Source organism: Mauremys mutica, chromosome 6 (genome assembly GCF_020497125.1).
Source record: "Mauremys mutica isolate MM-2020 ecotype Southern chromosome 6, ASM2049712v1, whole genome shotgun sequence".
NCBI classification, from domain to species: domain Eukaryota; kingdom Metazoa; phylum Chordata; order Testudines; family Geoemydidae; genus Mauremys; species Mauremys mutica.
The window spans coordinates 56198155-56221492 of NC_059077.1; the positions used below are offsets into that span (position 1 = coordinate 56198155).

At 40.1% G+C, this 23338-nt stretch overlaps 1 long non-coding RNA gene across 1 annotated transcript in view; it reads left to right on the forward strand.

Annotated features, from left to right (window-relative positions):
* The window catches only part of LOC123372802, a 103623-nt gene that overhangs the window by 53031 nt on the left and 27254 nt on the right, over nt 1-23338 (forward strand). The window contains exons 2-3 of the long non-coding RNA XR_006580459.1: nt 4954-5056; nt 5864-5946. This is a non-coding gene — a long non-coding RNA (uncharacterized LOC123372802). The remainder of the gene's footprint in view (nt 1-4953; nt 5057-5863; nt 5947-23338) is intronic.

A 23338-nucleotide genomic window follows, 5' to 3' on the forward strand; every position in this document is an offset into this window, starting at 1 on the left:
AATGGAATCAGACTCTGTCCCAAGCTTCTGAGGGAGGACTGCCCCATTTTCTAAACCGGATTTCCTGTGCCTGACCGATACAGTCTGATAAAGATTGGAATATCCGTTGCAATGGCAAATTTTATCCACAGTTTTTGTTATTGTTGAGAGACTCTTTGTCTTTTAAACTGAACTGTAGCCTTACTGAGGGATTATGTATTGAGGGATTATGTACATTCTTATTCGTAGCCCAAAGAGTAGGGAATATATAAGGTCCTGACTATTAAAAATATTATGCATATGAAACATACACATTTCACAGAAACAATATATGTAAACTAGAACACACTTTCTACATTTAACTCAGAAATAAAATCTCGGCTATTCTAGTCTATATAACAATATCCTTGATCTTATGCCAGAATGCTGCCGAATTGATTTTTCAAGGTCTGCTTTCCAGCTTCCTTTGCTGTACTGAGGACAGGAATCATGCTCTAAATGCCTGATTCTGCCATCCTTTCACTTTTTGGTATCTTAGTCCACAAGGAGTTCCACTTATTTCAGTAGAATTATTTGTGAAGAGTATGATTAGAAGACTCCATGTGAATAAGGGTGGCAGAATTGGGTGCTGAGTGAGTTTGCTTTCTCAGATGGTGAATTGAAATTGGTGCTGATAGTCTATACATAGTTTTGGGTAAGGGAGCTGGGTGGGATCTGCACTGCACTGAACTCTCAGCCTGAGGTGCTAGAGGACTAACATAGTTTTAAGCTACCTCTGCATCCTCTTGAGTCTGGACTGGTCCAGGGACTAGAATGGGGCCCAATGTAACTTAAGCTGCCCTATAGTAAATTGTCAATGACTGCCTCTGAGCAGCAGTGCAGCCCAGAATTAATGCAACACTAAGAACTGGAGCTCCACCACTTACATGTCTCTCTCTTTATCCAGCTTCACTACTGTGGCATATCCCCTACACCAGAATTTGCAAAGGGGTCCTCACAAACCAGCCTGTGTCTTCCTCAATCCCTGCACCAGGGGAATTCTACCCCAGCCGCTTTACAGTACTATGACCCCAGGGCCACAACATGTGAGGACTGGAGAGGAGATGAGAATCCTCCCATATCTATATTTCCCCAAATTTGTGAAAATTCAGATCCAGATCAGATTTTTGCTGCTGGCTGCAACCCTATAATGAAAGGAAGAATCACCAGAATTAGAACATCCTGGAAGTGCAAAGAACTTTGGATCTGGATACAAACTGGGTGGTTCAAGCTCTTTTCTGTTATATTTCTTTTAATATTTTGCTACCATGACCAGGAAGATTAGGCTGGTTATGATAATTTTGGAGATGGCATAAGGGAACTCAATTAAATAAAAGTCGAAAAGATGGAGTAGAGGAAATCAATACATTGATGTCCTCTGCTGACTAAGAAGAGAGGCAGATGCTATTTTTATGAATAAAATGTCATCCCATTGTAATAGAGTAGTTTACGCCTTTAAAGGCTAGATGCCTGGGGTAGGCCAACCATAGTAGCTAAATAGGCACACCTGAGCAAGGATCAAGTGATTCTATTATAAAGAGAAGCAGGAAACTAGGGAGAGGATTGGGGGAGAAGAGCTAAGCACAGCACAGAGACTCCTGGGAACAAGTAGTCTCCTGCAGAGAGAGAGAAACCTGAAACTTGGGGAGTGAGACTACAGGCAGGAAAGTCTGTGGAGTAGCCTGATAAGGAGCTAAATAGACGGGCTTGAGGAGGAAACTGAGAACTTTTATTTTGAATGTTTGTTAATGTAATAAACTGGAACCTAAGAAGGGCTGTGAATGGAAACAAGTGTGTGTGAGTTACTGAAGAACCCCCTTGAAAGGGGAAACTGAGCAGCAGGCCACTTGCGGGGCTGCCCCATAGCCATACCACGAGGTACATGGAAGGAGGCTGCCCACTGACACCAATATTTATCCTTTACTGAAATAATGATAATCAGCTGGATCCACTATTATCACTGGCATTAATCTCATTCCCCACTACTTAGACCTGAGTGGACACTTCACAATAGGCAATTTATCTGATGAATGTAGCCTCCTTTCTGATTTACAAAATATTCATGAGAAGATCACAATTTCCTCAAAATTATATTCTACTTTGAAGTAACTACCCATATTTTGTGTTGAGTTTGAAAACTGGTTAGTTTTGATTGGTTGGGTAAATCTGTTCCTGGATTGGTAGTGTATTTCCAGCACCCAGGCACACACAGGCAAATCTTAAATTCTGTTTCCACAAATATTTATGCATGAGGTCTTGAAAATTGCTTTACGTGAATATCTATGCCAGTAAAGTTTAATCAAATGAATGTCTGTGCAATGTGAACATAAAAAGGGACATGAGCATGCCTGAATATAATTAATTAAAAAATGTGAGTAAATATTCACAGAAAACTTTTGGTAGTATTCACCCAGCACTACAGCCACCCGATGCTAGCATAAAATCAGAAAATAGTATTTTACTTAATAGTTCCTTCATTTATTCCTGAAGGGTATTGTAGCTAACCTGTTTCACCAGGTAAATCTCAGATTGGAATTTCTGTTCCTGTCTAAAATGGACACTTTATAATATTGCTCTAGGCTGCTTAGGTTATGAATTTTGTGGTGTGTTGGAAAATACTGTTTAGTGATAAGGAAAGAGCAGAGATTAGATATGTTTTGAACTGTGTATATATGCTCTTTTTCAGGTGGTTGAGAGAGAGGAAACTTTTAAAAGAATGTTTCAAAAATCTTTTCTGAATTGATATGTGGTGTATTTCTCTTTTTTACACAAGGTGTATGTGAGATGTAAAGACGAGTTTGCTCAGGCAATTACCCCTTGTTGATAGCAGATTATTTCCTCTGGCAAACTCGAAAATAACTTGTTGGTGTATAAGTTACTGCTGTTCTGGGGATGCAGTAATTTACTCTCCTGTCTTTTTTATGAGCACATTTATTTTAATCAGTAGAGTTTGGAATGGCTCTTTTTCATCTAACTCCATCTCTTCTGGAGTTATACACCCTCTTACACGTAACAAAGGAGAGTCCATTTGCACACACAGGAGAAAAGAAGTTTGATGTATTGCAGAAGAGCATTCTTTATATAGGAAATCATAGCCCATGCTCTTTTTCGTGTAAAGAATGTAGCTTTCATTTTCTATAGCAGTGGCCCAAATTATTTTTCTGAATAAGGCAATGTTTCACTTCAGTGAGTTACCAGACGTTATCACTCACAGTGGAGAATGGTGTCTTGGAAAAAAAGTGAACATAAACACTAGGGCTGTGGGAAAAGCCACAGAGGGTGGAGGGTTTGTTTAAAAATCTAAAAACCTTTAGAATATTTTAAAATAATGATAGATGTTTTGTGAAATATCCAGTACATGAGAGATTTCTGAAGAGGGAGATTACCTCGAATGAAATGAAGGCACTTTTCTAACTAAATCGATTATTTTGCATCTTGCAGTATGAAAAAAATAAATGATACATAAAAAGAATCGCAGAATTATGCCTCTCCACCCCCAGGTAGACAATACAATGGGCAATCAGGACTTGATTTCCCACCCTTACTCCACGAGCAGTTTCAATGAAATCTATTAGCATAGCAAGGTACTCTTCCACCTGCATGTGGCAGAACCTGTCCCTGACATAAAAGGAAACGTGTATCTTACAGTATTTCGTGACGTCTAGGTCAATATACAATTACAACATAATTGATAAAATATTAACAATCACCAGCAACCAGTTAATATATTAATAATTGAAAACATTGGCAAACAAATATGTTTTCAGTTCCTGCATAAAAATTAAGAGGTATACAGCTTCTCAATGCATGTAAATAGCTCACATTAAAATGAATGGGAGTTATTGTTATGTTCATGGCATACATACAGAGAAGTTAGATGAAAACATAAAATACTCTTGCTGGAAGGTTGCAGTGTAATGCTACTTTATTTCTTGAAATCCAGCACACTAACACACAATAACCAAAAACAAAGAGAGATAAAGCAGACTGTTCCCTAAGGCAGAGAGGCACAGCTCAACCCACCTTGCTCTTGGCTGGCTCTTTGCAGACTGGCTGCTGGGAACACAGATCCCCATCACCTGCAAGCAGGACCAATAAACCCCCTAGGATTTAAAGGGATAGCCTATAATTTTAACACAGTCTTCAATACATCACAGTTATATGAACACTTAAGTTTCTCCCTAGACTTAGAATAGGAAATGACAGTATTATCACAGGCATCCCTCTGGGGCAAATGAAAATTATTACTTTATTGGCCACCACTATATGTAGGCCCTTTTCCCTTACTTTGCATGTATCTTATCTTTTCTTATGGTGTTTTGCTTAGCGCCATCATCACTTTTACTCATATTCCTTTTCATCTTATTAAACAAAATTTGAGATATTGTCAGTGTAGTGTGCCTAGTAATCCAATTGCAATGCAAGATTTGTGGCCAGATCGTAGTGAACGTACCCTGTCCTTAATCTGTTTTATTTGGATGTGTTACGTTCATTTATTTTCCTGTGATGCACGGCATACTATTATGGTCCATTTGTGATTCAATAGTCATATGTTGCACTTGGAGATACCATTTGTTCTCATATTTTCTCTTTTCACTCTGCCCCTGCTGATACGTGTCTCTTCCTGTATAGGTTTGTCCCGATTCAGGGGGGAAACTCTTCTGTGTTTCTGACTTTTCCATTTATATCCATTATTGGCTAGAAGAGAACTGGCTGCAACCTAGTCCCAGAAATACTCTTTCGTATTTATTGGTTCTTAACAAACCGTTTTGGCTGCCAAATCATGATGGGAGACTTTAACTCTTTGAGAGTCCTCAACTATGGGAATCACAAAATGATTCTGCTGTAAGAGCAGTCAACCCAAAACTTGAACTGACCTGAATTGAACCATTGTGAGAAGTTCAAAAAAGTCAACTTTTAATGTATATTTTTCAGCTGTCTGTACATCAGCTTATGGTTCCAGCCAGCTCTGCCAAACAGAAGTGCCAGAATACCATAAGACAAAGCGCCCTCATATTTATGGCCTACTTCAAAACTAGTAAGTAACAGAAAGATCACATTGTCTTGACTACTGCTTCAAAATAAGAAGTTTGAATAGTTTAGCTAAGGTCTGGGTAACTATCCACAGTTGCCTTCATTCTCTGATATTAATATTAGATCAAGACAATCTGAAATAGTCAGATAAATCTTGCAAATACAGGGAAATTCATTCACTTACTGTCCATTAGTTTAAAAAAGATAGAGTAAAAAATTAAGTAAAATCAAGCTAATTCTCCTGAATATTAATATTCTAAATTTCAAGAGAGAATCAAGTCATTTCTGTGACAGATTTGGAGCTGCTCAGTACTATTTTATGAATACTGGATGTTGACCTGATTATTGGGATGGGTACTGTCTGACTTTTGAGGATTAGTTTAATAGAGGCTGTCTGGAGAAACTGGGCGGAAAAGAGAGAATGGCTCAAGATAGCCATTTCTCCATGAACACTTACGGGTTATTGAGGGACAATGCCAGGACTATTAACATTGAAGATGTTTCCTCCGCTCCAGTCAACCTACAATACTGATTTGAACCAGCACAGGAAAAGGCCAACAAGCACAGTAGAACAAAAGAACTATAACAGGGTTTAAAAACGGACTCTCTCAAGAAAGGGAGGTTAGTTGTTTGGGTGAGCCAGGCTGAGACATAGGCAATAGCTGGAGTAACTGAAGAAGTTAGAGCTATCTAGGTCACCATCAGGGGATAAGACAAGACTTTAGGTGCGATAGACATGAGTTGTTTGAAACTCCCTTTTCTATGAAAGCTTTGTTAGCACTGCTAAAAAGAATACTTTTGGTTTTTGAAGGCTGCCCCATCACTATATCCACTACTAGTTACAGACTTCCAAAGAGAAGAACCTCAGGTGCTGAACTCAGTCGGACCTGGAAGGTAAGAACAGTTGACATACAGAATGCAATAGCCCCACATGGTGTAAAAGTGGGAGAATTTTACCCCAAGATAGGTAAAGGCATGAAGACTGATATCTGTGGAGATACATTCAGAGAGACCGCAAAAAAGGACAGAAATGCAGCTAGCCCATGATAGTCCCCCTGGCCTGAAATTGTTTCCCACTAAAGTCAGAGATAAGAAAAGAATATTCAGAGGATAGAGTGAAAAAGCTGAAACCAAGAAAAACCAAAAGCTAAAGAAAGAACATTGGGCAGGGACTGTCTCTTTGTTCAGTGCTGAGGTGCACAATGGGGTCCTGTTCCATAACTAGGGCTATGGTAATACAACTAATAAAGTGAGAGTAATGCTCTCTCTACGGTAAGAGTGTGGGAATGTTTGCATGATGATGAAAAAAAGAAGTATCTAGAATTCCTTACAGCACAGTCACTTGGAGAATCAGTGTGAACAGTGAAATTCCAGTATGAAGGCACTGGAAACATTTGCGACAGTGCTATTTACTAGGCCTTGACATTTTCTTCTAACTAACTGCTTCAACAGAGAGAGTAAGTAAAACAGAAGACGGCTGTAACTGTAAATTTGAAAAGAAATGAATAATGAAAAAATCCCTCAGGGTTATCCATGTATTTTTGCTTTTAAACTTCTCTGTTCATATCATACTGTAGGCCACATGCTCCCCCTTCTTGAATAAAACCACAAGGGAAGATGAGCACAGACTCCCTGTGCTTGTGTAGCTCTCGAAAAGCTGCTTGTCTGATGCATCGCTCCCTTTGGACCAGCAGGCTGGTGGCTGTGAAGAATAGGTGGGGAGCATGACTAACATTCTTGCATCTCCTAGATATTTCAGACTATGTGTGTGTGATCTCTGTGGTCTGTGAGATGTCTTTGCCACCTGTCTCAACTCAATTGCAGCATGGGGTTGTCATAGGTACCAAGCTGGACCCTGATGTTGTGCTCACGTTGTCTCCTCTCTCTTCTTCCTATAACTCTCTAAAGTGTCTAGACTCCACAGAGGGGAAGTTACTGCTGATCAGAGCAGCCCTAACTTTCAGTGGAAATTCTGTAATATGTTTGATAGGTTGCCAAGGGAATATAACACATTAAAAGCTGATTTCCACATCCCCTGCCTTATCTCTGCAGGTGTGAGTTTCTACATAATGGCCACATAGAGCATGTAGTTAGTTACATGGTAGGAGCAAATACTCTACAAAACCATCTTTTCCCCCTTGACATGCCCACTCATCTGTCTCAAACACAATAAGAGGCCTCTTGTAGTGTATAGGAATAAGGCAGTATCCTTTTCAATTGTTTAAAAACAATGAGGAGTCCTTGTGGCACCTTAGAAACTAACAAATTTATTTGAGTGGAAAATACAGGAGCAGGTATAAATACATGAAAAGATGTGAGTTGCCTTACCAAGTGTGAGGTCAGTTTAACAACACAATTCAATTGACAGCAGGATACCAAGGGCAGGTCTACACTAAGGGCGGGGGTCGAACTAGGGTACGCAAGTTCAGCTACGTGAATAGCGTAGCTGAACTCGAAGTACCCTAGTTCGAACTACTTACCCGTCCAGACGCCGCGGGATCGAAGTCCGCGGCTCCAAGGTCGACTCCGCCACCGCCTTTTGCAGTGGTGGAGTACCGGAGTCGACCGCAGCGCTTCCGGAGTTCGAACTATCGCATCTAGATCAGACGCGATAGTTCGAACTCAGAGAAGTCGAACTCACCGCATCGACCCGGACGGTAAGTGTAGACTAGCCCCAAGGGAGGAAAAATAACTTTTCAAGTGGTAATGAGAGTGGCTCATTTCAAACAATTGTCAAGAAGGTGTGAGTAACAGTAGGGGGAAATTAGTATTGGGGAAATTAGGTTTAGGTTTTGTAATGACCCAACCACTCCCAGTCTTTATTCAGGCCTAATCTGATGGTATCCAGTTTGAAAATTAATTCCAGTTTTGCAGTTTCACATTGGAGTCTGTTTTTGAAGTTTTTTGTTAAAGAATTGCCACTTTTAGGTCTGTTATTGAGTGACCAGGGAGATTGAAGTGTTCTCCTACTGGTTTTTGAATGTTATAATTCCTGATGTCAGATTTTGTGTCCATTTATTCTTTTGTGTAGAGACTGTCCGGTTTGGGCAATGTACATGACAGAGGGGCATTGCTGGCACATGATGGCATATATCACATTGGTAGATGTGCAGGTAAACGAGCCCCTAATGGTGTGGCTGATGTGATTAGGTCCTATGATGGTGTCCTTTGAATAGATATGTGAATAGAGTTGGCACTGGGGTTTGTTGCAGGGTTTGGTTCCTGGGTTGGTGTTTTTGTTGTGTGGTGTGGAGTTGCTGGTGAGTATTTGCTTTAGGTTGGGTGGCTGTCTGTAAGTGAGGATTGGCCTGTCTCCCAAGGTCTGTGAGAGTGAGGGATCGTCCTTCAGGATAGGTTGTAGATCCTTGATGATGCACTGGAGAGGTTTTAGTTGGGGGCTGTAGGTGACGGCTAGTGGTGTTCTGTTACTTTCTTTGTTGGGTCTGTCTTGTATTAGGTGACTTTTGGATACTCTTCTGGCTCTGTCAATGTTTCTTTACCAGGTGGGTATTGTAGTTTTAAGAATGCTTGATAGAGATCCTGTAGGTGCTTGTCTCTGTCTGAGGGATTGGAGCAAATGTGGTTGTATCTTAGAGCTTGGCTGTAGACAATGGATCGTGTGGTGTGGTCTGGATGAAAGCTGGAGGCATGTAGGTAAGTATAGCAGTCAGTAGGTTTCTGGTATAGGGTGGTGTTTGTGACCTCATTGTTTTGCTGATACAGACTAACACGGCTACCACTCTTAAATTGTTTGTGAGTTCTCAAGTGGCACTTATTGTGTCTGTCTTTAGAAGCTGCCAAAAATCAGCCAGAGCAGCAATATGTATAGTGTACACTGGCATTTGGGACTAACTTTGGTGTGGTTTTGTCATATTGTTTTTGATGTGTAAAAAGCAAAAGAGAACTTTTTGGTTCCTCTCCATGCTGTGTAAGGGAAGAGGAGACCATTACCCTGTTTTTCCCCCAATAAAAGATTGAATGGATGCTAATTAGACTTCCCTAATGGCAATGCTAAAATACATACAATTAATGTATTTTAAAATAAAACCTAATGTACAACATGGGGATATGAAATTGTCTTAAATATGTATTTGTATGACATCTGCCTAAGGTCATATTCTGAGATGCCTTGTGCCAGTGAGGGAGGCCCAAAATATGTGCAGTTTACAGAATAATGATGGCTATTACACTCCATTGGGATATTCCTGACAGGAAAGAATGGACCCATTCAAGAATGATAGAGTCCTTAAGCAAGTGAACACAACCTCATGCTCAAATGGAATATTAGAGATTGCCTCCCTCGAGATAATTTCTTGGGCAAGTGCATAAAAGGGCCTCCATACCTCCGTTCTTGTTTTCACCAATCAAGTAGGACAATGATCGGATTTTTTCCAAGCAAAATTTTACTTTGTTTGGACTTTGTTTTTTGGACTTCTCTAGCATGGGAATACTTACCACTGTGACTGTTCCTACTGTTGGGATACAGTCTGTGATAACTGAATCAAAAGAGAACCTTCCATTTCATCTGAGGGAAGCATTTAACCTCAAAGTGTCAAACACATTCACTTATCTATGCAGAAGATGAGTTTAGATTTCAATATACTTATAAAACAAGGTTGGAATATCACTGAGATACTTATACTATCTTTGTCTTGCTTATCAGTTACATTCCATCTCTGCAACTTCTGTCCATTTTTCTGTACATTATTTATATTTTTAAAAGTTCAATAAAAATATCTGAACCTAATTATATGAATGGTCCTAACAATTAAAAATAAAATTAACACTAATTTTTCAGTTTAATTTCTCCTAGAAAGTGAAACGTAATTTGTGAGCTCACAAAGATGGAGTATAATTTTCACCATGATATCCAGTAGTGCTGAAGGTTTATTGAAGTCCATGCTCTCCATGTGTTCAGTGCAGGTACTCAACACTCTGAGATGAAATGCTGACCCCAGCTACAATGGAAAGGTTCCTCTGTTTTTATCTCTTGAGGAGCTCTACCAATGGGGAGCATTCACAGAAGTAGCCCTTCTCATGATAGGTAGAGTCTCAACAAAACAAATCACTTCTCAAGTCAACAGTGAGATCTAAACTGGATAAGTTGTTTACCAGCTAATTCAGGGGGAAACTGTCACGCATTCCATGGGATTGTTTCCCTAGCAGTTAGCAGTGTACAGGACCAAATCATAATTGTTTCAGAACGTGCACACAAGGAGTCCTTCAATTCTCTCATTGCCTACATGTATGAATGGGGCAGTTATAACTTGGCTGCAGGGAGCGTGCAGTACAAGAGAGGGGTGGCAGTGTAAGCAGCCCCACAGGAGGCATGCATGGGCAGGGCCATAAGTCCATCTCTCTGAACTACTAGGGCTGCCGTAATAGGAGTGGTGTCTGTCACTGTGCAAAGGTGTAGCAAGCATGCCTCTCCTGGTAGAACTTTTTAAAGGCATAATGTTCCAAACACTACTGCTCAGCCATCTTACCTCCTCCCCTTCCCTTAATACTGCTCATGCTCTTACAATGCATAACTGAGCCCTTATTAAGACCTCAGTCTAAAGTTTCCTGTGTAACCCCTTCTCCTTCATGATCACTACTGGACTTACCAATCACTTCTCCTTAGGGCAGGTCTACACTACGGGGGAAAATCGATATAAGATACGCAACTTCAGCTACGTGAATAACGTAGCTGAAGTCGAAGTATCTTATATCGAATTACCTACCGTCCTCACGTCGCGGGATCGATGTCCGAGGCTCTCCATGTCGACTCCGCTACCGCCGTTCGGGTTGGTGGAGTTACGGAGTCGACAGGAGCGCGTTCGGGGATCGATATATCGCGTCTAGATGAGACGCGATATATCGATCCCCGAGAAATCGATTACTACCCGCCGATACAGCGGGTAGTGAAGACGTACCCTTAGTCTTCCTTGTCTCTCTTCTTAATACCCAGATATATGAGATACGTCTCTGTATATAGATTTGTATAATATGTGAGAAGCAGTATGACCCAGTGCATAGGGCACTGGTCTGGGACTCAGGAAAACTGGGTTCTGTGTCTGGCTCTGCCAATGATCTGCTGGATGATCTTAGGTAAGTCACTTCATTTCTGTTCCCCCTCACACTCCTTGGCTGTCTTATTTAGCCTGTAAGATCCTTGCAGCAAGGATTGCCTCTTACTAGGTGTTTGTACAGGGCCTAGCACTATGGGGCTCCAGTCTCAGTGCTACTATAGTACAAATAATTGTGTGTGTGTGTGTGTGTGAAACCACACACATATAGTGTGTGTGCTTATATGTGTATTATGACAAAGCTCTGTCCTTGTCTCTGTGGGTCCTGCATTTCCTGGCGGATTTTGCTAGCCTCAGGGGCTCACTGTGACCCTCCATGTAGCCTTCTCTCTCTAGAGGCAAGGGTCACAGCTTACTGAGCCATTTTTATCATAAGCCAGAAAGGCAGGTGAGGAGAAGCAACCCTCCCTCGCACAGTCTCTGTTGTCTCCCAGTCTCAATGATTAATCGGGGAGAGGAGGAGAGAGCTGGGCCCGCCCTCTACTCTGGGCTCCAGCCCAAGGACCCTAATAGTAGCAGCTATGATAGCTACTTTTGGAAATAGGATGTGTACAATTCCCTGGGCCACTTCCCCACAGCAGCCACCACTCAATATCTCCTTCACTGTTACCTCAGGGCCTCCTTCCTTGCCCCTGATATGGATTTGTACTGCTTCGTTCCTCCAACAGCGCGGCTTCCTCCTACAGCTCCTGACACACACGCCTCACTGACTAACTGGGAGGCTTTTAACTAGTTCCAGCCAGCCCTTGATTGGCTTCAGGTGTCCCAATCAACCTAGCTATCTCCACTGCTTTCTAGAAGGATTTGAATTGGCCCCAGGTGTCTTGATTAACCTGGAGCATGGTACCAGGGATTTGTTTAGTTTGGAGCTAACATACCTGTTCCTCACTACTTTACTATAGCCATCTGGCCTTGCCCCGTCACATATTCCCCCACTTTGCTCAACACCATAGGGTTGGGCAACTTGGGACACCGGGCAGTGTGCTCGTGACAGACCATCAGCGTTGTCATGGTGGCATCCAGCCCTGCGCCATATGCGGAACTGGAATGGTTGTAGGGATAAGAACCACCTGGTAACCCTTACATTCTTTTCCTTATTCCCCTGCATCCACTGGAGGGGTGCATGGTCCATCATGAGAGTAAATCGCCGGCCTAAGAGGTAATAACACAGTGTCTCCATGGCCCATTTGACAGCAAGGCATTCTTTTTCGACTACTGCATACATCTGTTCTCTTGGGAGCAGCTTTCTGCTTAGGTAGAGGATCGGGTATTCTTCTCCAACCATTTGCGACAGAACCGCCCCCAACTCCACCTCGGAAGCATCTGTTTGTAAAATAAATTCCTTGTTAAAGTCCGAAGCTATGAGTATGGAGTCATTACAGAGGGCCATCTGAAGGTCTATGAATGCCCCCTCTGCTGCGTCAGTCCACTTCACCATGTCTGGACCTCGGGCCTTCACCAGGTCTGTTAGGGGACTAGCCCTAGTGGCAAAGTGGGGAATAAAACATCGGTAGTAGCCTACCATGCTTAGGAATGTGCAGACCTGCTTCTTTCGGGTCAGCTGGGGCCAGTTTTGAATCGCCTCTAGCTTATTCGTTTGGGGCTTCGCTATGCCCCTGCCCACAATATATCCCTGGTACCTAGGCTCTGCTAGCCCTATGATGCATTTAGTGGGATTAGCAGTGAGGCCAGCCCACCTTAAGGTGCGCAGTACTGCCTCAACTTTCTCCAAGCGGGTTCCCCAATCTGGCATATGGATGATGACATCATCTAGGTACACAGCTGCATAACTAGTATGGAGGCACAGCAGTTTATCCATCAGGTGCTGGAATGTGGCCAGGGCCCCATGTAACCTAAAAGGGAGGACAGTGTACTGGAACAGCCTGTCTGGGGTGGAGAACACTGTCTTTTCTTTAGCTTCTTTAGTCAGGGGAATCTGCCAATATCCTTTTGTCAGATCCAGTGTAGTCAAGAATTGGTCTCTACCCAGTCAATCAACCAGTTCATCCATGTGTGGTATGGGGTATGCATCAAATTGGGATACTTCATTCAGTCGGCGAAAGTCATTACAGAATCTCGTGGTACCGTCAGGTTTAGGCACTAGAATGATTGGACTGGACCACTGACTGTAAGATTCTTCAGTAACCCCTAATTCTAACATTTTCTTTAATTCGGCCTTGATTTCTTCTCTTTTGGCTGATGGGATAGGGTAGGGTCTCAATGTTACCTTGGCTCCGGAGATTGTGTGGATATGGTGATAGGTCTCAGTCATCTGCCCCAGTTTTGTAGAGAACACATCTCGGTTGCAATTAATCATGTCAGCTGCCTCGATCTTTTGGATCGGCATCAAGTTGGGTGATATCCTCACTTGCTTGTGTAAGTTATCCTCCTGGGGAAAGGTTTCCTGTGTGACTAAGCATGCCTCTCAATCGTGCCAAGGTTTTAGAAGATTAATGTGGTAAATTTGCTCCAGTTTCCTGCGGCCTGGCTGCCGTATCTTATAGTTCACCTCTCCCACAGCTTCAATCACTTCGTAGGGTCCCTGCCACTGTGCCAACAGTTTACTTTCTGCTGTGGGCACAAGGACCATCACTCGATCCCCTGGTTAGAACCTTTGAAGCTTTGCTTGGTGGTTATAATGGGTTCGTTGGGTCTCCTGTGCTTTCTCCAAGTGTTCCCATACAATGGACTTAACTCGGGCTATCCAATCCCTCATCTGCAGTACATGTTCAACTATGTTTCTTCCAGGATTTGGCTCCTCTTCCCAGGCTTCTCTGGCTATATCCAATATGCCCCGGGAGTGGCACCCATATAGTAGTTCGAACAGAGAGAAACCCGGGGAGGCTTGTGGAACCTCCCAAATGGCAAACATAAGGTAAGGCAATAGGGTATCCCAATCTTTACCATCTCGGCTCATCACTTTCCTAATCATGGCCTTGAGGGTCCTATTGAACCTTTCCACAAGGCCATCTGTTTGCGGGTGGTATACAGAGGTCCATAGGGCTTGTATGTGGAGCAACAAACAGAGATCTTTCATCAACTTGGACATGAAAGGTGTCCCTTGATCAGTCAATATCAACTTGGGTAGCCCAACCAGGGGAAAAGATCTGTACTAGCTCCTTAGTTATTGTCTTGGAAGCCGTGTTGTGTAGGGGAACAGCTTCCAGGTATCGGGTTGCATAGTCTAGTACAACAAGCACATGTTGGTGGCCCCTAGCTATCTTCTTTAGGGGCCCAACCAGATTTATGGCTATGCGTTCAAATGGTACCTCTATTATTGGAAGAGGTATCAAAGGGACCCACAAGTGTGGGCGAGGGCTATGTAGGTGACACTCTGGACAAGAGGTGCAGTATCGCTGGACATCTTCGTGTACTCCTGTCCAGAAGAACCTCCGCAGGATCTGTGCCTGGGTTTTCTCTACCCCTAGGTATCCTCCAAATAGGTGACTGTGGGTGAGGCTTTCTAGAAGGATCTTAATTGGCCCCAGGTGTCTTGATTAACCTAGAGCAACTGCCATTTGGTTACCATGGTACCAGGGGTTTGTTTAGCCTGAGGCTAACATACCTGTTCCTCACTACTTTACTATAGTCATCTGGCCTTGCCCCATCACAGTGTATATATATATATATATATATATATATATATATATATGTGTGTGTGTGTGTATTTGTGGTGATTAAAGTAACCTTCTTACAATAAATAGTAAATGGAAATCTATGCCAACTTTTTCAAAATTCCACATAGCTCTGAACACATACTCTTTCCATTTCTTTGCTGGCTGCACAGAAAACAAGCTTCATAATAAGGAGAAAAAAATTGCTAATTAATTGCATTTTGTCCTCGTTGCCTGTTTTAACCTACAGCATTATCTCAGGCATTGTACTACTGCCAGTGCCAGAGATATGACAAATGCATTGTGACAATCCCAGTGCAAACCATGTTATAGTCCTCTGAGTACTAATTTTAACAGCAAAAGAAAAGGTAATGCTTCTAAGGGATAGCTAAGCAAAATCATTATACCACATTACTAACATGTATGCAGGGCCTCTGTGGCATCATTTGTATCAATGGGAAGCAGCAGAGTTGCTATCTTTATCAGAATCATTTCTCTGGCTTGTGATTTGTGACACCGGACTACAAGCAATTCCATGCACTGCATCAGTACCAATAACAGTTCAGAATCAATGTGGGTGTTAATGACATTGTGAGTAGACAAATACAGGGGCAGGAATCCAAGTCCCACAACAGCCTTCCTACAGTTAATGCCATTCCTACAAATGGCATATTCTTGGACTGAGTCCAAGGAACTTGGTCCCAAGATGAACTTCCCCTGACTTTGTGATATGTTAACATCCAGCGTACTCAGGGATACACAGGCTTTGCTTATGAATCACTCAGACAGAGGCCTATATGTGTATTTTCTGAATAAGTGTCAGTAAATGTGTTCTGCCTACACTAAAGAGTACAATTGTTTAACATTTTGTCAGACTATGGGTTGTATCAACACACCAGGATGCGTCTTTTATAATTTAGTTTGAATGGATTTTTGACCGATGAATCAATGAACCGCTTGCAGTCTGAGTAATATTTGCTTCCTGAAAGGCTGAATGATATCAACAAGGTCACAGTTTACTGTCATTTTTTTAAATTAAAAAAAAAAAGGTACTCAGGGGGCATTTAACATTTTGCAAGGTGACCCACAATTATCCATTAGTGTTGTATTTGTCTAAGCCCCTCTGCATTGATATGCAAGGATCATGTAATAGTTCATTGATGTCCCACTTGGGGGTGGGGAATAAGGCAAGAGGGACTTTTCCAAGGTCTTTCGCAGCCAGAATGCATCTAGCTATTGCTGTATTGATTAAACATTTGGATAGTTAATCAACACAGCTAAGCCCTTTTAACCTGCCATGTGCTGTGTATATATGAAGAAAAAAAAAAGCCACAAGGATGCAATTTTTATTTTCAAAATTGAACACAAAAAACATATCTTTGTAGACAATAAGACCATAGTAAACACTATTGGGTTTGCTGTGGCCCCTGCTTTGAATACTAAGTTTCAATAGAATCCTGTTTGTTGTCTATACCAATTTTTGTGAATTATTCCTGGAAAAATGGTTAACTATATTTTTACCCAGTAATGTTGTACGTTTCTTTACTCCATAGTAGTAGAAAAGGTTCAAAATGAAATGACTAGCCATTCAAATGCCTTGGATATTGTGCAAATGTCCTCTTACTTTGGATACTTGGCATACATAGAGCTCGTGGTTTTTTTGGAAATAACACCTCTAAAATGAAGAACTTCAGGGACTGATGTAACAGATTTGGCTTGGGATATTATTTCTGCAAGTAATGTGCCCCTTTCCAGTTCTGAATAAACATATCAAAGGGCAGTTCTGGAATGAGTATCGAATATTTCTGAAAAATGTAGAGTCAAATTCTCCAGCTTCCTCTGAGGGCACAGCTTGAAAGCATCAGAAATGCAGAGGCAGATCTTCAGTTAGTGTGAAGTCAATGGAGCTGTGACAGTTTACACCAGCTGAGAGTCTGGGAAGAGGACTACACTCCCTATGCACATCTGAGAGGTCAAATCCCTCCTTAAACTCTTTTGCTGGGATTCCCACAAAAACTTAACAATTAGCCAATGGTTTACTGACACCACTGCCCATCATACTGATCCATTTTGTCTCATTGTACTCCCCCATTGGTTTATCTGTATCCATCTGTTGTCTCTTGTCTTCTACTTAGATTGTAAGCTCTCTGGGGCAGAGGCCATCTTTCATTCACGCAATGTAGTCATGGTCCATGACTAGAGCTCCTAGGCACGACAGTAATACAACTGATAAATAATAATAATAAAAGGATGATATATTGTGGTATAGGCAGGGAATGGTAGGGTTAGCAAGCCAGCATTCTCTAGTCTAACACCTTGCATATAAAGTTATAGTGGACCATTGTTCACTTCTCCCCCCCATAACCTGATGTAATGTCTGCAGATGGACTCCACGTTGGATATAGCATCACAGAATTCCTTTTTTTAGACCGATGCAGATTTCCCTTAATTTAAACAACAAGGATTGCAGTAGAGAATTTGTTTGAAGACTTGACCCAAAGAAAGGGAAATGGTAATCTGTGGAGTGAGGCAAAATTACAAAATAAAGGTAATGCTATGAGTATTTTTAATTATTTGAATAGAAAAGCTGAGTAAAGAATCTCATTATGTACTAACTACATAACTCAAAGAGTACTTATCAATGATTCACTGTCAAACTGGAATGACATAGCTAGTAGGGTCCTTTAGAGGTCTGTCTTGCATCCAGTATTATTCAATATTTTCATTCATTACTTTGATAATGGAGTGGAGTATGCTTATAAAATTTTTGGATTAAACCAAGATGGGAGAGGTTGCTAGCACTTTGGAGGATAGGATTAGAATTCAAAATGGGAGAACTGGTCTAAAATCCACAAGATGAAATTTATTAAGGACAAGTGCAAAGTACTTCACTTGGGAAGAACATGAAATGCGCAACTTCAAAATGGGTAATAACTAGCTGCTGAAAAGGATGTGGGGATTATAGTGGATCACAGGCTGAGTCAACAATGTGATGTTAAAAAGGCTAGAATCAATCTGGGGTATATTAACAGGAGTGTCATATGTAAAACATTGGAGGTAATTGTCCCACTCCACTTGGCACGGGTGAGGCCTCAGCTGAACTACTGTGTCCAGTTCTGGGTGCCACACTGTAGGAAAGATGAGAACAAATTGGAGAGAGTCCAGAGGAGAGCAACAAAAATGATAAAAGGTTTAGAAAACATGACTATGAGGCAGGGTTTAGAAACTGAACATGTTTAGTCTTGAGAAAAGACTGGGGCAGGACCTGAAAACAGTGTTCAAATATGTTGAGGGCTGTTATAAAGAGAAAGGTGAACAATTGTTCTCCATATCCACTGCGGCAAGGGAGACTTAGATTAGATATTAGGAAAATCTTTGTAGCTATAAGGATAGTTATGCACTGAAATCAGTTTCCAAGGGAGGTTGTAGACTCATCACTGGAGGCTTTTAAGAACAGGTTAGACAAACACCTGTCCAGGGATGGTCTATGTATACTTGGTCCTGCCTCAGCATAGGAGGCTGGATTTGATGACCTCTCCAGGATCCTTCCAGCGCTATATTCCTATGATTGTATGTTGTGAGCATTATTGTGTGACTCTGCTTATTAAAACATATTATAATGCACACGTTTAAATAGAATTAATTGAATAAAGTGAGAACTAATTGCATAATGTGAAAATAATGTCCCAAATATGACACTGACATGTACGCTGTGAAAGCCTTCTTGTGTCAATGGGCTTGCAGAGGTGGAATTTGTAAAAAAAAAAAAAAAAAAAAAAAATAAGTACAGTGTTGTTAAATGACAGAGGCTGTTGATAGCTGAGTTTAACATCTGAGCATGCCTAGTGTGAGCTTGATGTTTCCAGAAGCCTGATCTAAGTGTTTGTTCAGTTAATAAAAATGCTGTGCTTTCTCTCCAGCCAACATACCTCTTTCTAGTTCCCACATAATAATATGTGGTTCTTTTTCTTCTTCTTTTTTTTGATGTCTATATCTTCTAGTTTTTCAGAATAACCAAAAAGTTCCTTCATGTATTCCATCCATCTCTCCAAGATGCTGTTAGTTTTGTTAGCATTTTCTGGCGTTCTTAGTTTTTAACACAGCTAATTCCTTTTTTTCTGACTTCTTTATTTATCTCATGGTTCTTTTTACAGTGCAGTGAATCTCTCTCTTTGTGGTTTTGTCGGATTTCATATTCTTCTATGTCATCACATCTTTATTCTAGCCATTATTCTTTTGCCTTTTTGCATGCTTTCTGAATTTTTCTGACTTCTGATATTCCTCACTTCTCCTATATTTACATTCTATTCTTTCATTTAGTAAGTTTACAGTTTCATCAGTCATCCATGGTTGCTTAGCATCACATCCTTTCTCTCCTAATACTAACTTAGTGGTGCTATGTACTGCTGTCTTAAACTTTTTTCCAGTTCCTCTAAAGTGTCTTCATTGTTGTATTCATGGGAGACATCAAGACTTTGGTTGACTTCTGAAATACAGTCCATGATTTTTTGTTGTTGTTTGAGTCTATCCATATCAATCTGTTGTCTGTGTCTTTTACATAGTTTAAGGAGTTTTTTAAGCTTTAGTTTGTTTCATGGCAAGCAGATTATGATCACTATTGCAGTCTGCTAATGGGAACATCATACTACAGAATTAAATCTTTTTGATATTATAATGTAACATGTTTGATTCCTTCTAGCATGGCCCAGTTCATCCCCAGAGCTTCACCACATATAGAATTTTCTTGGGTGATGCTGAAACCACGTATTGCAAATGACTAGATTTTTCCTGTTTGCAAATTCAATCAGTCTGTCTCGTCTTTCATTCCTGAATCCCAGTCCATGATCTCCAACTATGGCCGCTACCCAAACTTTTCTTCTTTTAGCATTGAAGTAATTCATCTCTATCAACATGTGTCCATTTTTCCCTTTGTTTTCTTACTTTTTCTATTTTATCATAAAAAACTGTTCAACATAGACTCTTCACAGACTTCTGTGGGGGTGTAAACTTTTAATATCCAAATTATGATTGGTAAGGTATTGAACCTCATCAACAGCATGCTTCAGATGCCAGCCAAATTCTAGATCCAGTATACTATTGGTTTGGTATTCTTTAACATTATTACAAGTCCTCCTTCATGCCTCACCCTATCTGAACTGTATCTATATGGACTGTAATTTGTGTAAAAAGAACAGGAGTCCTTGTGGCACCTTAGAGACTAACAGATTTATTTGAGCATAAGATTTCGTGGGCTACAACCCACATCATCGGATGCATAGAATGGAACATATAAGAAGAGTGTGTGTGTGTGTGTGTATATATATATATATATATATATGATGCCATACTAGTAGTGTGCTACTTGAATCTATTTCCTTATGATAACTATCCTTACACCTCTTTTCAACGGTCTGTAATTGACCATCTTGATTATCACTACAAAAGTTTTTTTCCTGCTGATAATAGGTCATCTTAATTAATTAGCCTCTTAGAGCTGGTATGGCATCTTCTCTGTATGTATATATACATACTCTTCTTATATGTTCCATTCTATGCATCCGATGAAGTGGGCTGTAGCCCATGAAAGCTTATGCTCAAATAAATCTGTTAGTCTCTAAGGTGCCCCAAGGACTCCTGTTCTTTTTACAGATACAGACTAACACGACTGCTACTCTGAAACCTGTAATTTGTGTAGCTGTTTGTAGCATTTGTACAGAAGAGAGCATTAAAATTAAAATTGTGGAGTGACTTATTTAATATACAAGTTATATATCAGAATTATTAACAGCGAAGCTCCCAAGATCTGCTATTCTATCTGGTCTAGGGCACTGAAACAATTCTTAGGGAAAGAATGGCAACAGATGTACAGAAACTGAAAACAAAGCATTAACCACACTTTGTTAGTTAAATTATAGTTATAATTGGTTTAAAATGAGGGTGCAATAACATACAGAGTTGAAATATAAACAAAATGTGAATTTCAGTAATGAATCAATAGGTGATGTGTTCACATTTCTATTCTTTTTTTATTATAATTAGACATAGCAAAGAATAATCTAATATTAATAAGATATGTATAATGCAAACACTGTTTTTAAAGTTGGAATCTTCTTTTGTAATTTGATTAAGAGAAAACGCTTCACAAATGTTTGTTTGAAATGTTTAATGTAATAAACATTTGAAATTAGAGGTGAATGCAAGAGAGAGTAACACATGAGCTTCAACTTTGTGAGAGTGTGAGCAAGCATGAATGTGATTAAAATATTTGTGAATGTGCTTGAAAAATTTACTAAAATGAATCACGACATGCATGAATGTATATGGCATGTAGGCAACCTGCTATCTACTAAAAAGTATTAACCTCTTATTTTGCATGTTTTAACATTCTGTTTTGTATCATTATTTATTAGTATCGCAGTAATCCCTGGAGCCCCAAAACAGGAATCAGAGCCTCTTTGTGCAAGGTGCAAACATATATTCAAAAGACAGTCTCTGCCTCAAAGAGCTTACAATCTTAGCACATAGTGGGAGACGAGGAAAAACCAAGGGGAGGAGGATAAAGGATCAGTGAAATTCACATTTTTGGTATAAGAAGCAGTAGTATCAACAGGATAAATGAGCATCATTGTTATTTTAGTAGCCATTAAAAAAAAAAAGATTCACCCAATACCCTAATGCAAGAAAACACCCTGCTGAAAAATCCTTCCAGCAAATATCAATTCATGGGTGCATGAGTCAGCCATGAGTGTGACAACAAATAAGTATAAACCCTTTGTGTGATAATGTGATAGTGGCTTGATTTAAAAGGCACGTGTATGCTCATCTCTTTGTGAAAATTTAAAAAATCTAAAAATTACAAGTTGGGCATACCCTGAATGGGCACGTTGTGGATTTGTATGTAATGGTCACTGCACTGTATATGAGGTAGAGGATTTTTTTATTATTATTTATGAACTGATAAGATTTGGTTAATAGCCATTATAAATATATAAAAATGTCAAATTTGAGGCTGGTATTCAAACATTTGTTTTTTGGAGATTATTCCTAAACTTAACTTTTATTAGCTCAAAGAGCTAGATAGCAAATGATAATGTTGTTGAACCTTGAAAATCTTTTATTTTATCACTTTTAATCCATCTTTAATATTTAACATTCATCTTATTATAGACTGAAATTGTGAGATGCGTGTGCTGTTTCCACACAGTTTTAAAGTTCAATGCACAGTCACAATTCTGAGGGGAGATTTCACACATTTATGAAAAATAAGACATTTTTGCAGTAAAGTTGCAAAGTGTGAAAGAATTCTTGTTTTATCTGCCTTACTTATCATGTTTATGAGTTATTTTGCCTGGAAGTAAATTGACAAGTTGTCAATGAACAATAGACAGTGCTTCAGCTAGGCTTTTCACAGGTTTGGATGCCTTTGGGCAAAAGGGCTAAATCTGTAGTTTGCAATCTAGCATATGGAGTACTGAAAAAAGTGGCAATGGGGTGAGAGACGTTTACTGAGAAATGCATGTGTCTGCTGATCTCTAACCAATCCATTTGGTCTGGAGTTTATGAATTCATGTATAAGTGCTCTACACTAACAGTCAGGAACAAGTTTTCAGTTTACACATAATGACCCAGTTCCATTTATTCCTGAAACACTGCTGGCCTGCTGTGTCATATTAAATAACTTTATTTTTCACCACAAGCAATGTCACACACATCTTTAATAAAAAAGCTCTATTTTAAAAACAATATACAGCTACTGTACACTTTTGCTCCAATAATTGTACTAAAATCACCCTAATTAACACACCTCTTTATATCTCTACCCTCCTGAGGTGTAAAGCATATTATACGTTTTAGAATGAGATAAAGATGATTTCAAATGCACCGACTGTGGAAAGAGAAACACCATTCTTTTCTCCTTTACATGATGTCTTATTTGTTGAGACCCTAATGCCCAAGAGTGAAAAATGTGATGCCAAAAGCTTTCTCATTTCCAGATGCCCTTAAAAAAATGTTTCGTATCAGAATACAGTAAAATGGAAGCACAAATTTAAAGAAATTCAAAAAGTGAAAGAGGCCAAGAAAACTAGTCAAATTGAAAGAGAATTCAGGGGCAGTTCAGTTTTTCTTTCAGCAAAAAACCCCTCATCTTAAATGTCTACCTACTTTACCCTTTTCATTCACTGAAGAGCTGTTTAAGCACAGAAACCACATTAAAAACTGCATTGTGTTTGCATGACCAAGGACAAATTCACCCTACATTAGATTTTTTTTCCTATCCAAGTGCTGCACAGAGCATGTTTTGCTGTGGAATACTTGCAGCGAGCTGCTGGAAATGCTGAACTTCTTGTCCAGGAAATATTTATGCAGTTATGTAGTTTAGGAGTATTACAGTGAGCAATTAGCATTAGAGCTAATACTAGGAGCAGTAAGAGTGATGATAAATGACTGATGAAAGGACACTAAATTAGACGAGTTACCACACTTAATTAAGAAACAACTGTGCTATTTGCTTGATGTCAGTATCTTACATCTGACAAGAAGGGTAAGTAGCCTATTTTAGTTATTATTGTCATGGCCAATGGAAGTATAACTAAAGCAAGAGAG